The following is a 15,115-nucleotide window of genomic DNA, read 5'->3' as shown; positions in this document are numbered from 1 at the left end:
CAAACACCATGTATCCATCTCCCTTATCTTCTCACCAGGCAACAGAAATTCTTTTCTAGCAGTGAGTGTGATCTGACTCTGAAGCAGTCACTGTATGACTAGAAAATAGCAGGGCTTAATAGCTTTTTTTTTTCTGGCTAACTTTAATAACAAAGATGGTACCAACAAGTATTAATTGGTTTACTCTTCAGTTGACTGTATACAAATTATTACTGTAGCTATCAGCTTCTATGACGATAAAGTTCACAAGCTTTGTTTTATTTTTTTCTTTTTTTTTACCCAAGGGTTGTATAGCTATTAGCAGAAATTCTTATGTGTAATTTATCAATGCCAGTTTGCCTTTGTATACCTAGATGAAATTATCATCACTGGAAATCATATATGGGAGTTCTCAGGGCTGCATCATAGAGTTCTTCAGGCTCAAAGTGTATTTGACCTTCAGAATGCAAAATAAGCAAATTTGACCTTAAGAAACAAATAAAATGTGTGTGCAGGAAGGAGAACTGTTAAGTGATTTTATTATTTATTCATATTACAGTATGTTTTGCTTCATGCCTAATACCAAGGTTAACTGTATTATTGAAATGTGTGCATGATTGCACATAACTGTCAGAAATGGACTGTGGCATACATTTTATAGGATGTGGCAGAAAAAGGAGAGGGGTAAGATAAACTATTTAGAGATCATAGGCATGACCAAAATTTGTGTGACAAATGTTCATCTGAGTTATCTAATTCCCTCCACTGTGTTTGTTTGAGAAATCTATCTTTACTTGATGTAAACATATGCAAGGCAGTTTGAAATTAAACTATTTCCTATTCCTTTGCATAGAAATGAAAACAGGAGGAAAATCTTCCTAATTCAAAGCTAGCAAGTGCTCTCAGCATTGCAACATAGTCAAGTTTAGAAGAAATGTAATGCCTAGAGTATCAACAGTACTGCTAAGGCATAGGTGGTAATCAGTTTTTCTAATAGGAAATCAATACAGCAGAAATCAAAATCAGATTTCTCCAATAATTAGCTGGAAAGCTGGTAGGTGTCTGTATGTGGTTTGTTTGCCACTTTTCTACTTAGGACATTGCATGTCTAATAAATACGCGCAATTAAAAGTTCATCAAAATATTTATCTAAAAAGAGAAGATGCTAACCTTGGAGGCTTTAGCCAGAAATTTTCCTGGCATCTTTCTAGAATCTTGATACATATGAATAAAGTCAAAACAGAGGAAAAAAAGCAACAGCTGAGCTTTCTGTTTAAACAGCAGCAAGGTTACTGACCTTGCAAAATGTCAGTAAATGCTGAGATGACTTCATGCACTAATAGTCCCATAATTTTGTTTTCACTCCCTCCTTGATAAAGTTCATATATTCTCTCTTAATGCACTCCCACGATCCCCCATGCATGATCTGAGGGGCTGCAGTCACAGACATGCCAAAGCAGAACTACAGCAACAGCCATGTCAAAGATCATGGAAACCGCAGTGAATATTCTCATTACATTTGTTACAGTGTAGAGATCTGAGTTCACCACATAGTAAATCTGTATCAGGGGAAGGGCTTTGCTGGCACAGTGACAGCCTCACCCAACATCCAACTGTTCTGACAGCAGGCAACAGCAAATGACTAGGCAACATTATAAGAAAACAAAGGTATTTATCCTTGCCCATAAAATCATCTAGTCACAAGTGATCTGTGGTGCAAGAAAGTCATACACTCATAGAAAGACTTGGGTTGGAAGTGACCTGAAAGATCATCTAGTGAGCTTCATTTATAAGTTTTGGGTTTGAGGTAGTATCATGATTTATCAGTTCTTGATAACAGACCAACAGCTCTTTTTCATATAGGAATCTTTCTAGTTGCTTTTCTGCATCCATGTAAACTGGTCTTTACAACACATTGCAGCAGAGCTCTCCAGTTTCACTATTTAAGGAACAAAGAAATTTCTCTGCTTTTTTATTCTATCATTTTGTAGTTTTGTTTTATAACCCTAATTTCTTAGAAGCAAAACGAATACTTGAATGACAAACACTGAAGTAATCATTCCCTCTTCATCTTTTCCATCCATTCTTATCACCTTTCCCTTCTGCTTTCCTTTTTCAAGCCAGAAAATTTCTTGCTCTTTCATTCCCATGGTACTTAAATGATCTTTGTATCCCAGATACATGGAGTGAGGAGGTCCTATCCATATTGCAGCACAGGATCCTTAGTTAAGATTATGAGCTCAGAGGAAAACAAGCACAATTTCACTAGCATCCTATGTCCTTTGGTTGGAAGTACCCCTAGGGTGTAACCCTTGATGGTTTGCTCAAATAAATTGTTCTGATTAAACAAACACTGGGCCTGCAGTACCTTCGGGGCTGGACAGTGTCTTTACCTGCCATGCAGGGCAAATTGTAACTTTTCAGCACAGACAGAAAGTATGTTTATGAATGGCAGGTGACCATCCCACAACAGTGCTGCTTGTTAGCTTTCTATGATTGTTCATTGAGACCAGTGGTGAAAGAAAATGCCTGGGATGATGTTTGTTCGTAAGCACAAAGAAACTAGTCAATCTTCATTTTCCCTCTGGCATATTCAGCTCTTCCCTGTGCTCCATCAGTGCACAAGATTCCCTGCAGGAGCAGAGCACAGTTCAGTCCACACCGAGGAATCCACTGCTCTGCACTCAGCAGGACCTACCTCCTGGGTCACCCACAGGGGGCATTCAAAAGTGTTTGCTTTCACAAGGGAGAGAGGAAAGAGTCTGACAATGAATGGAAAGAATAATTTCCTCTAACAGCTCAGCTGAGTGTGTTTCCTTATCACTAGCAATTCTCTATGAAATACACAACTCGCGGTGCAGTAGAGAACCATATTCTCTACTGACCACTACTATTGACTGGATTGAAAAGCTGTGGACAGAATGTACCCACCACATTCAGGGGGATCTCTTGGTGTTCTGACCAGAGTGGATTGTCCTTGAAAAACCAATTGGGTCTGCAGGGATTTTATTCCAATCTCCCCATGGATCTTTAATGGACACTTGAGATCTCTTTAGGCATTCAGACTCCATTAGAGAAACATTTCTCCCCTTTTCCACTACACCCAATCTTTGTTTGAACCACCTGACTGTAGAGATTTATTTTTGCAGTGTTTCAAAGGATTGGAATATCACCATCTCTGCTCCAGTACACAGCAATAAGCAGAAGGTGGGGGTGTAGAATGCCAGATCAGAATATTGATCACTCTAAAAATTCACTTTTTCTCTGATTAACATCAGATATTTGTTTGTCTCTGTGAAAACTTCCCTACCTGGATAGAAGTGATTCTTTTATCCACTAACTGGAAAGTGATGTACACCCCAACCAAACGCTGCCTATCATAAACAAAGAATATTTTCACCCTCAAATCTTTCAACCCTCTCACTACTGGACTGATTTTTAAATACATATTCTTTTATGTTTGACACTAGTATTCATTAATTTTCTGTCCACATACTTAATTCTAGATTTCAATTAAATTTAATTGCAGAGTATTGTGTAAAATGAGAATACTATTTTTTCCTGACGATTCTGGAAGTAATCCTACCACTAAGCTATCAAAAGTTAGTGAATCTCCTATTCAGATAAATGTTAACCTTGTAATAGAAAACAGTAAAATTTATCTCTTAAACCAAAACTATTCTGAGGCAATTACTGTTTCAGCAACATATTTCTTTTCAGAAAATTCAGTCTGATCATCAATTAAAATAGAGCTGATCACAGCCCTTTTTACCACCCCAAAAAAACCTTTTCATTCTTTCCATTTCAGAAAGAAACAGAAGCTTTGCAAACACGCAACAGTTTAGGCTAAGAAAACACACACACAAAAGGACATGAAATTTTAGCACAGAATTTCCAGTCTATCCATTTGCACCACTGAGCGTGCCATTTCTGTCAGTTGAGTCACCACTAACTGTTCAGTTCAGCTCACTTTAGCTCAGTTAATTTTTGTAAATGAAGATCACATTATATTAAGAAACCAGGAAGGCAGGTAGCTGGCAAGATCCCATATAATAATATTTCACATCATTTCAGGAAGGACCACCAGAGTTAACCTGAAGTTTGCCAGCTTTATTTTTTGTTCTGAAAGTCCTGGGGACATAATACCACAAGCTTTTCTCACTGCGGCAATGCAGATGGAATTGATGAAAAATAAGCTTATGAAATGTAACAAACTAAGTACTGTCTGTGCAATACTTCTGCCAGAGATTAAATGACACTTGCGCTCTACCACAGGACTAAAAAGAAATTAGTTTTCCCAGGAAATTGTCTACACCAGATGCTTTTAAATTCATCCAGAAAGCATAATGTTCTTTGCATGACAAGAATTCATAGGCATTTATCACAGCTATGCTATTGTATTCAAAATAAAGCATACTATTCCTCAAGCAATATTAAGGGCATATAAACCAGGAGCTTTTTTCTAAGTTTAATAATTACTAGAGCTAGTTCCAGTACAGCACTTTATGTCAATTTTAAGAGATCAGGAGCATAGGAAAATGGAAACCTGCAAGGAAGGGATGTGTGACATATTAGAATAATATATTCTTGCCCAATTTTTGCCAAAAAATGCATATTAAAGCAAGACTATTTTTGATTATCTGCAGTCACATTCTTCCCATAAAATGTCTTCATTTTAAATGAGACTATTTAATGAAAAAACAGTGTCTCGTTGTTTTATGGACCACATGGACTCAGTAACCACATTGATTAACCCTGGGAGGTAAAGAGGAAGATTTGCAATGGTGAGGATCACTTACTGGGTTTAAATAAGGTATAGCTTTACATTTAAAAAGATTCAGTGAGAAAATGGAACCAACCATGAAATGTCAGATGAAAGGTCTGTCTAGGTCAGTATGCTTTACTCAGTAACACCAGTAGATGATTCCTAGGGAGAAGTAGAAAGAAAATGAGAAATATATTTCCACAGAATTGATACGTAGGTTTTAGTTCTTTATTCTAAAATTTCCTGACCACTGTTGACATCTTTTTTTTAACAGCCTACATAATTTTTCCTTTTATTAATGTATCCAATAAGTTCTGAGCACTAGAAAATTTTAGCATCTGAAACAGCCTGTTGCAAGGAATTACATAGCTTAGCTCTGTATATGTTTCTTTTTCTTCATTTATTTTCAACCTGCCATAATCAATTTCAATACGTGCACATAAGTATTAGCATATCTATGGAGAACAATCCTGACAGCTTAATTTTTTTTTTTTGTTTGCCAAAATTCTTAAAATTCACCCCTATTTTATGCACTCTTGAATTTATCAGCACAGAATGGAGTGGCACAGGATGGTTTCCAGAGTCTTTGGAATGCCTACGTTCTATTACTTCTCTGGTAGTAAATTGTTCTGAGTTGTCACATCAGTGCCATACAAAGAGTTCCCTACCTTAGATGCTGTTGGATGGCAAGTCAGCTTTGAGTGGGTTATCTCTGAAGCATCAGTATAAACCATCATTGTTTTCTACCACATTTCTGTCACTTGAGTTCTCCTTTATTAAAACCACTTTAAATGTGTCTCTTCCCACTCACGTATGTGAGTTTTTGTAAGGCATTGCTGAGATCCTCCTCAGCTATATAAATTACCTTTTTTTTTTTGCCAACGTTCACCTTTTTATTTTCTCATATTATAAATTTGTATTTTCCTAAAATTAACATTATCTGCTTCAACTGCTGTGAGCACCTCTTTCATCATTTCAGTACTACCTTCAGATTTCATTAAACTAGTATCAATACCCTCTCTGAGTGCTTACATAAGGAGACATTTAATAAAACTGTTCCAAATACTAATTTCTAGACAGACTGATGTTACTTGTTGTCTGTTACACTAACTTGTCTGGCTATCTTAAGACATATTACTGCAGCCCTATTCAAGCTAGTTCATACTCAGTTTCAGCTAAGATTTTGTAGGAAATTCAATAAAATTCCAAGTGAATTTTTTTTTGTCCCTACTTTCTCTCCATCTTTTATATTCGTATCTAGAAGCAATAGAATTTCTATTGGCAAGGTACAATGCTATTTGTAAAAAGATGCAAAACAATGGTTATTTTTAGTTTACAGAGGAACTACTAGATATATCCAGTGATATTTTTCACAGGCTGAAACACGCTGAAAATCAGTACCTCAGAAAATCTTTTAGAGAGTAATGTATCATGCCTGTCACGGCCTTGACATGTCTTGCCTGACCCTAAATGTTAGACCAACTTAACCTAAACCAGCCCTAAAGCTGATTTAGTTGAATCAATGTATATTACTGACTAACAGCCTGAAGCATCAATTGCAAATGGATTGCAATTTCACATTTATCCCCTAACAAGTAAAATGATACAGAACAGAATTGAACCATAGTAGGTGACTCACATGGCTTTGAACCCATTTAATGACAATTCTTCAAAATTCTGTCGTAATTGTCATAATGTTATCAGGTACTCTTTCACCTTTCTCATCTCTATTGTACATAGATAGCTCTTCCTTCTTTTCCTCTCCTAGGATCAACCATCTGATTTTTGCACTCTTGGATCAGACACACACCAGCTGTCTGATGTCCATCTATCTGAGTTCTCTTCTTTCCTGGCAGATTGATTCAGTCAACCTGTTTAGTGGAAGGGAACCCACTGCCACTTACAAATCAACTAATTATCTTGTCAGTTTTGATCCCATATACCAAATTCCTCTGTCATTCCATACCTGGTTTCTTCATTTGTACATGGTCATATAAAACCTCTTGCTACCTTCAGAGTGGATGTTCACACAGAGGAGAATTTTCTACAGGGAATTTTGTGCAAAAAGGTTCCACTCACTGTTGATAGCTTGGAAGTCCTCAGGTCCCTTCAGAGCATCAAATTGATGATTCAGTGTCTGAGAAAAAAAAATTGTGGAGACTTGAGTCATCATGGTGATAGGGTGAGGCAGTGATTGCAGACCACTTCAGTTAGGCTTCAACCCTTATATCTAACCCTACACTCTGCAGTAGCCCCTTAAACCAATTATTTTCACTAATCCCTGAAGCAAGCCCCCTACACCTTGAAACTCCTAAACTGTATTCCCATGCATTAACCTCCTAGCTCTGACCCAATTCTGTAGCTCTGACTCTAGCTGGTTTGGACACTGGGAGGCAGAAGTGCAGGAATTTTGAGGTCAAGGGGAAATCCCTGCTGCCCAATTAATTCATAGCAGCAGGGCATACCATTTCTATGCAAAATGGCCTTATCCTCTTTGGATGTGTGAACAACTGCGATGTAGAGTTCAGGTCACTTCTCTTACATTGCAGAAAAAGTGGGATCCCAGCATTTAATTTCTCAAAATGAAGTGAATGTTTCCACATCCTTTAGCTTTCAGTCTGTCACATGGGACCATATTATCTCTACTTATTCAGTGTTGATGGAAAAGAAGGCATGACTGAGTTCAGTGTTACAGAAAAAGCAATTCTTTGGGAAATAGCTGCTAATCCCACTGTAATACAGTCAGCTTGCAGTAAGTGATTAACACTGCAATGTGTTAATGATGTGGATGAAGTGATTTATACAATAATGTTATACATTAAATTCACACAGCTTTTTTTTTTTAATCTTTATTACACCTATATATGGTCAGACTTTTGATGTAAAAATATTATAAAGCACTAGTTGTTCTTTCCAAACCCATGCATCTACTTCAATGCCAAAAAATATTCCTTTCCCCTTCTAAGGGATTTGGAAAATCCCAAAGCATAATTTCAAAATATAACTGAGGTAATGGAGAATGCTCTTAACATAGTGAGCTACCTAAGTCAAGAAATAGCCCAGTCATGGGAAATCTGCAAAGAGTGCAGGTCAAGAGTCCTCATAAAAAATTGATATTCTTGTTATTTAAAGTAATAAGCAAACTTCTCTTTGCTTTTTTTAATTTTTTTTTTAATCCACTGGGTCATTAATCTGAGCAGAATTTCTAATACTGTTCTTGTAACTCTAAGTATAATGTTTTTTCAATGGCTACAAATTTAAAAGACAAGAAAAATCTGAAGGGACATATGGGAGATATGCAGATATGGTGCTTAAGGACATGGTTTAGTGGTGAACCTGGAAGGTCTGGTTATATGGTTGGATTCAATAATCTTAGAGGTCTTTTCCAACCTAAACAATTCTATGTCCTCACTAGGAAACTTAGATTATTTTTATAGTAACTTTCATATTGATTTTGAGAGTTGCAGGGCTCACAGGGGAAATTTTCAAATGTTCTGTAGGAGATGGCTTTGGAAGATATATAATTTTGGCTAAGCCATTTACTAAAAACCTCTAGCATGTCATGATGTAGAACAATATCTTGAAATTTGGTGGTGTTTGTGGCTTGCTACAGCTCCTCAGGGTCATGGGTGTCACATGCTCCTAAAAGACTTGACTGAATTTGACAACAAATGTATCCAAATGTTGTCCCAGAACTTTTCAGGTGTTACTCCTGGCTGCATCAAGTTACTGAGACTGATAATACAAGATCTGAGAAGAAAGCTCTCATTTCTCATAGAGGAAACAACATGATGCAAAGTGAGCCATACAAGTAGAAGAGGCAATTGGACAGATGGAAACCAGGCTACAAGTCAGAAAAGAATCAAGGATTTCAGCCTAAACTAGTCTGAAAGGACTAAAGTCACTAAAATGTTTGAAAAATTGTGCACAGGCTTTGAGAACGGTAATTCTCAAAGCTTGATCATGCAGGGAACAAAAGCAAGGGCAAAAGGAGGGACATTAAGAAGGATGTTGAGGATTTAACAATCTCACAGATGACTGTTGGTTGAGAATACTAGAAATTGCAATCCTGACTGGAAGACATGAACAGAGCTTTTTGAGAGGGTGCACCTAGGTAATGGGAGCACCAATAGAAGTGGTCAAGGGAACAAATATTTGTATTAGGTTACCAGAGGATGCATTTGGGTTTCGAGTTATTGGAGTGAAACTGAGTATTTTTCAAAAACATGTGGTCCTGTCTGCTTAGAGAGAGACCCCCTCCTTTTCCTGAATGAATTCCTGGGTAGAACTCAGTGGTTTGAGATACTCCGAGAAAGAACAGACCAGTTAATCACAACTCTTCCATCTGGCCTACTGGGTATTAGGAAGTAAAAAAAATGAGTGAAAGTGACAGTAAGAATTTAGGGGATTTTTTCAAAGCATTACAAAGAACAACAAAAGGCTGAAGCATACTTATACTGAAAAAAAAATGCGGTAAATGGCTCATTAGGAAACATCAGTTAACACCACCCTTTGAACATGCTTTTGGCTGTATTTGTAAAAGTACCACCAATTAGATTTTAACAGCAATATGGAGAATTACCAAAATATTAACATCTAATAAATACTGATCACAGCAGGAATTTTCTATTGCCATAATTACTCAAGTAAAAACTATTAGCACTGCTTCTTCCCAGCTAAAACATCAAAGCATCTTTTACTTGATTTCATTTGCTTCAGACTCTAGTAAGTGTCAGCATCTTAATTAATTTTAATTTATCTTTTTCTTTGTCCAATTTTAAATTGTGGTTCCTTTCCACAAATTAATGCCATATCATCCTAACTCCATTTGTTGTTGTTAAATCTCAGAACAGTAATGCATGCAGCTATAGAGTGCTAAAGACAGAAAGCGGGGGAGAATACTAAAAGAAACTAGGAACACCAAAATTTCATTCCTTCACAGTCTCTCTGAGCCACCTGTCAGATACTCTGTCATTTTTCCCCCTTATACCAGGTCAGTTTTAGATCCAAAAATTGTTTTGATTCTTGAAGTCTTAAAGGCACAAATGTGTAGTTAGTATCAGTGTCATGGACTGAAGATTGAATTAAAGCTGTAGTTTATTTGAACTCCAGGCGGGGCAAAGTACTTTTTTTTTTTTTTTTTTTTTTTGTAAAAAACCTTTTTTTCATTTTATTGAAGATGGTGGTGCTAGTTTACTTCAGGAATAACCATGTAAATATGTTTTGAACTCTCCAAGTAACACCTTTAGAGGAATTATTCTGTGTATGAAATGTTTCAATCTTGACACTTGCAAGGGTTCACTTGTATGTTTACTTAAAAGAAAAATCGCTAGTGCTGCTACAGACCAGGCAAGAGGCAGGGGAGAAAAAGGATTACTGAGCAATGGTGCTTTTTTTACCCTTCCTATTCTAACACAAACTCATTTCTTTAAATTTTTTTGTTGTTTGTTTAAAATGTGTTATCAAACCTAAATACCTGGAAATGTGTGAAATGTCAGAAAGTGTTGCTAGTCTTTCAGGGCTTGTCAAGGGTAAGTAAAGACTTAGCTCTCTCAATAGTCATATACAAAGAATTACTGTCTACATATGGGATTACACAGAATAAAACAAGACATAAGCTAACTTTCTTGATTTGAAGGAAAGTCAGTTCTAACAAACTAGAATTATTTATTTATGAATTCTTTAAAATCCTTTTTGTCTTCAAGGTAGTGATCATGCACAGTAATGAGTTGAGAGCACACATAAGGCACATGAACAAAAAGGTGTCAGAAAAAATGAGGCGCATCTTTCATGAACTTGCATAGCTTTCTGTGCATCCACATCATTTTCTAGGACACCAGTATTCAGTTTTGCACAGAAATATGTATGTAACTACATGTTTTATCAAATCTTATCACATTCTGCTTCCTCCTCAATCATGCTCCAGTACTAGGGAACAACCACTTCAAAAGGTGTGATCTCCAACTACAAAAATATATATTCAACATGTCCAGAGCTGACCATTCTCTGTCATGACCCCAACACATGCCTGCTGTGTCACAGTAACTAGCCTGTTGCATTGCAACCTCTATCCCAGGCAATGCCTGTTTCTGTGATATGTATTAAATTGAGCATTGAATGAAATACAGAGATTAGCACTGATGTGTCTGACACAGATCATTCAAACAAGTGCTCTTATCTCTGGGCCACAAGCCCACCCTGTTCCAGCTCTGCTTTTTCTTCAGTCCTTCAGTGGACACTGGCCCAGTTTCAAAAGAAGAGTGCAAGTCCAGAGCAGCACCATGGTCCAGACTTTTAGGAAGCTGGAGACAGGCTCAATTCAATACAGCTCCCAGCAAGATATATGATTTCACAGCAATTGCACACTGTGCAGATTAGGACTCTTAGCCAGCTGGCTAGTACGTGATCAGCATTAACAGCAATGGGATTGACTGAAAAGCATAAATTCTGTTACAGAACAATTAGAAACATTGTTTATCATACACTAGTCCTCAGGATAACATTTTGGGTTGTAGATCCAAGTAGAAAAGATCATTTCTCATGTTATAAACTAGTTGTACACTTCCTACAGAGACACAATTCCACATACTCCCTACTTACAGTTCTTAGAATTACTCTGATGCACTCCCTGCTCTTATTAACAACTTTCTAGACCTATTTATAATTTTAACCACAAATCACGTTTGCATTTGATGCAAATGATATTTGTATCATACAACTGCCTTTGTTGACCCTTGCAATAGTGTCATGGAAATGCATAAGAAATTTTCAAAATTACACTGGCAGTAATTTTGCATGAGTTACAGTAGGAGTATCCTAGTCTTCCCAATTGGAGAAATGGTTGAAATAACTGCCTTAACTAGTATACAGAGCACTACAAATGCAATACCTTTTGTTACTGAAACTACTTCTGAATCTAGTCAATTCAATGTCAAATAATTGTAGAAATTACTAGACACACTCACTTTAAAAAGCTCACCATCTATTGCCTTTGACCCTTCAAAAATGAGTAAATAAAACTGAGATGCAGATGCAGACATAAATTAAGAGACCAATTAAACTTTTACAGTGCCCAAAAGGTGAGAGGGGATAAACTGAATTCAGATAACCTCTGAATGGAAAATAAAAATGTTCCCATTCAGAGACTATCTACATTCAGTAATTTTTAAGAATAAAACTCATAACTAAGCATCATAAATAGAATAGCAAGATATTATAAAGTAAACTAAACAGAAAGGTCTCAACACCAGAAAGGAGACACTTCCGGTGCAACATTTGCAGAAAAATCTGTAGAATAGGAAAGGATTCAGCTAATAATTTATATTTAAATGTCACTTAGTTTTTCCCCTTAAGAGACAAAAATTCAAGCACTGAGAAAACCAGCTAGTGTACATGAGCAGTTAGTTCATGTAGAGAATGACTTGGCTGCAGCAGGCATGGCAGTACAGTGCACATCACACATTGTTCTAGGGACTGTTACAATAGAGCCCCCATGCTCTCCTTTGAAAGGAAATCAAGACACATAAAGAGATGGTGCTGATGCAACTCTTTTAACAGAATACATAGAAAAAGCATTAGTTTTTTTTTTGGCAGTTCAGTTTTGATACTGGGCACAGATAAAGAAAAATGTCAAAGAGAAGTAACTGCCCATGCTCTGTGGGCAATCAAATGCCAAAGTTTTCAGTGCTACATTGGGCTCCCAGCCCCACCTAGTCTACAAATTTGGGGCTGCTCTACTCTCCTTGCATACTTGCTTAAAGTAGATTGTTTGTACTTTTGTCCCTCTTCCTGAATGCCAAGTTGCTCAGCTGATGCCCATTTACTTTCCTGGCACTTCTTACATTGCTCCTCCTTTTCCATTGGAGTCATTTTTTATCTCCATTTCTTATCTCCAAAGCAGAGCTAAGGACCTATAATGGCTTCAGCTGAAAAAAAACCCAACAAAACTCATCCTGACCTTTGCCAGAATAAGATCTGGATTCGAATTAACAGACAGTTATTCTGCTGTAGTTCATTCCAAAGGAACTACATGAAAAATGGTACTGAACAGAAAAGAAACTAGGTCTTATAATAACACTGTACTCTCAAGAGCTTAGTAAGGCACTCAGGAATCAGAAGAGCACTGATTGCTGCTATTTTTCTTTTCACTTATCCCTCACAACCATCTTCTAACCATCCTTATAGCTGTTCACAAGGCTGTGGTGTAGAGTGGGGATTGGTGCCAAGGGTTAAGCAGGACACATAAGGTAGCACCTCTAAATTATCTCCAGGCTGTGATTCTTTAACTCCTTGGCAGCACTGACAGCTGTTTTGTGCTGGGCTTTAAGTTCCCATACTCCTTGTTCAAGTTCCTATTTACCTGGAACTTTTCAGCCAATCAACTCAAGGAAAGAAAGCTGTGAAAAGCTGTCACTTCAGCTGTAACAGAGACACAACTGTGTTTTTTTCATTGGCCAACAATGACAGGGATGGAAATAAATTTGGGTTATTTTTTAAACTATAAAAAGGTATTTTATTGTTGGAAATTTTCATCTGAAGTTTCCAAATCCTGCCTCAGTACTTGTTGTTAGTTGTGTTTCTCTAAACATGTCTTACACAAATTTCTACAAGTAGTTGTGTAAGCTGTGTTTGCACAGATCCCTACCCAACAAACTAAACACAAGTGATCATCTTTGGTGCTGAAATAAGGGCCAATTCTAACAATGTATTTGGTAACTTATAACTTGTAGCACAACAGAAACAAGGTGAACAGCTACCATCTTTTCATCCCCTTGAAGAAAAGGAACTTCATAAATCATTCTTCAACTCTATCTTCAAACCAGGAAATTTTATTAATAATTTAAACAGCTGTGTATGGTTGCCATAGGTGGCAGTTCAGCATGACTTCATTATCAGATACTATTTTTTTTTCTGCCCAGTAGTTTGACTCATTGCTCTTCTGCAGTGCTCTTTATTCCTCCTTAATTATGTATCTGTGGAGACAGAAATGCAGCTCCCATTTGATCTTCTGTTATTCTGTATTTGGTCTGTAATATGTGGCTTTAAATGCAAGACATAAGCTCTTTTCTTTAAATACAAATGTATGTTCTGAATTTTTTTCTCTTGATCATGAAAGGGAGCAAAACCACTGCCCAAGCAATCAATGGCTGCTACAAGTCCTGTTATCTTGACTGGACACATATATGGATAGGTGCTATTCCGGAAAAGATGCTTCTTTTCAGAAATGTTGAAAGATTCTGTATTCTAAAAAATTACAAGAATTCTTTAAATGTTCAGTGAATAGCAAATATTTTTAGTCTATAAGAAATTACTATACATTTGAAAAATTTACATGTAAAAAAGAGGTTTCACTTTAATTTCCTGCCATTTTCTGTGGATTAAATTAAGAAAATGTAAAGCCCTACATATTCAGTGTCAAGCTTTTAATGGCCCAGAAATGAAGGGGTTTCAGTGTTCTTCCATGATCTTTGTTTAGAGCAAACTGAAGTAAAAACTAGGCTTTACAAACAATAGAGATAGAAGTTGATTCAGAGGCTGTATGGATCACATAATTGGAATTTTATGCCTTTCATGTTATGTATGGAGATGAGGAGAGATAAATGAATTGTACAATAACACATTAAAATTAATTTTCTAACAGCATTGCCACCAGCTTAAATCTGTGTTTTCCAAGCTGATGTTTCTGTCTACTCTCCCTAGAGCCTACAGCTGCAGGGACACTGGCATTGCAGGGACACAAGACATTGCAAGGGCATCATGGCAGGGTGCTGTCAGAGACTGGATGGTGCATGTTGTGAAACATCTTGCAGTGGCAGTGCCTGTGTCTGCTGGACACGGCTGGCCAGGCTTTGCTGAAGGTGAGCCTTTAGCACCTGCTGTGCCACAGAGCTGCCCCAAGGCCTGGCTGGGCTGTCAGTCATGGACTCTTGGGGTGGCCCAAGTGCTCCCCTGGGCCCTGGCTGGCCAAACCACCAGCAGTCCCACCTAAGGTGCAGCCTTCCCACATGAAGGCTGCAGGACTTAAAGCATGGAGCATAAGGTCAGCCCATGGTCACAGCCTAAAAGCGTGCATGGAGCTCCTCCTGTCCTGCCCCTGCTGCAATCCTAGCGAGTGGTAGCTTTAGGTGTGTCTTTCTAAATCTCTCCTCTCCTTCTGTTGTCCTCTCTGCCTCTCTTGCTTTTCCTGCTTCTCTTTGCCTGGAATTTTTGGGTAATATAGCATTTAGTAAGTTTCAAGGTTTTTCCTGGTTTATGGCTGAGTTTATGCTTGGTAAATGCTAAATTAATGCTGAGTACTGCTCTGATAAGTGGTTGAATGTTGAACGATATGTTGTATTTCATCCTTTTCCAGAGATGGTTGATTTTTGAGCC

General features: G+C 37.4%; 1 long non-coding RNA gene across 2 annotated transcripts in view; it reads right to left on the bottom strand.

Annotated features, from left to right (window-relative positions):
* Positions 1 to 15,115, bottom strand: part of LOC146438053 (uncharacterized) — a 119,619-nt gene that overhangs the window by 27,569 nt on the left and 76,935 nt on the right. The window contains exons 4-5 of one of the 2 annotated variants that reach the window (XR_014851647.1): positions 6,824 to 6,881; positions 4,839 to 4,906 (exon numbers count right to left, since the gene is read on the bottom strand). This is a non-coding gene — a long non-coding RNA (uncharacterized LOC146438053). Of the gene's footprint in view, positions 1 to 4,838; positions 4,907 to 6,823; positions 6,882 to 13,658; positions 13,717 to 15,115 lie in introns of those variants that run through there. The other variant, XR_014851648.1, reaches the window with a different exon arrangement.

The sequence above is a fragment of the Lichenostomus cassidix genome, chromosome 4 (genome assembly GCF_008360975.1).
Source record: "Lichenostomus cassidix isolate B80296 chromosome 4, HeHo_3.0, whole genome shotgun sequence".
Classification (NCBI taxonomy): Eukaryota; Metazoa; Chordata; class Aves; order Passeriformes; family Meliphagidae; genus Lichenostomus; species Lichenostomus cassidix.
This window is presented reverse-complemented; position numbering and strand designations above follow the sequence as displayed.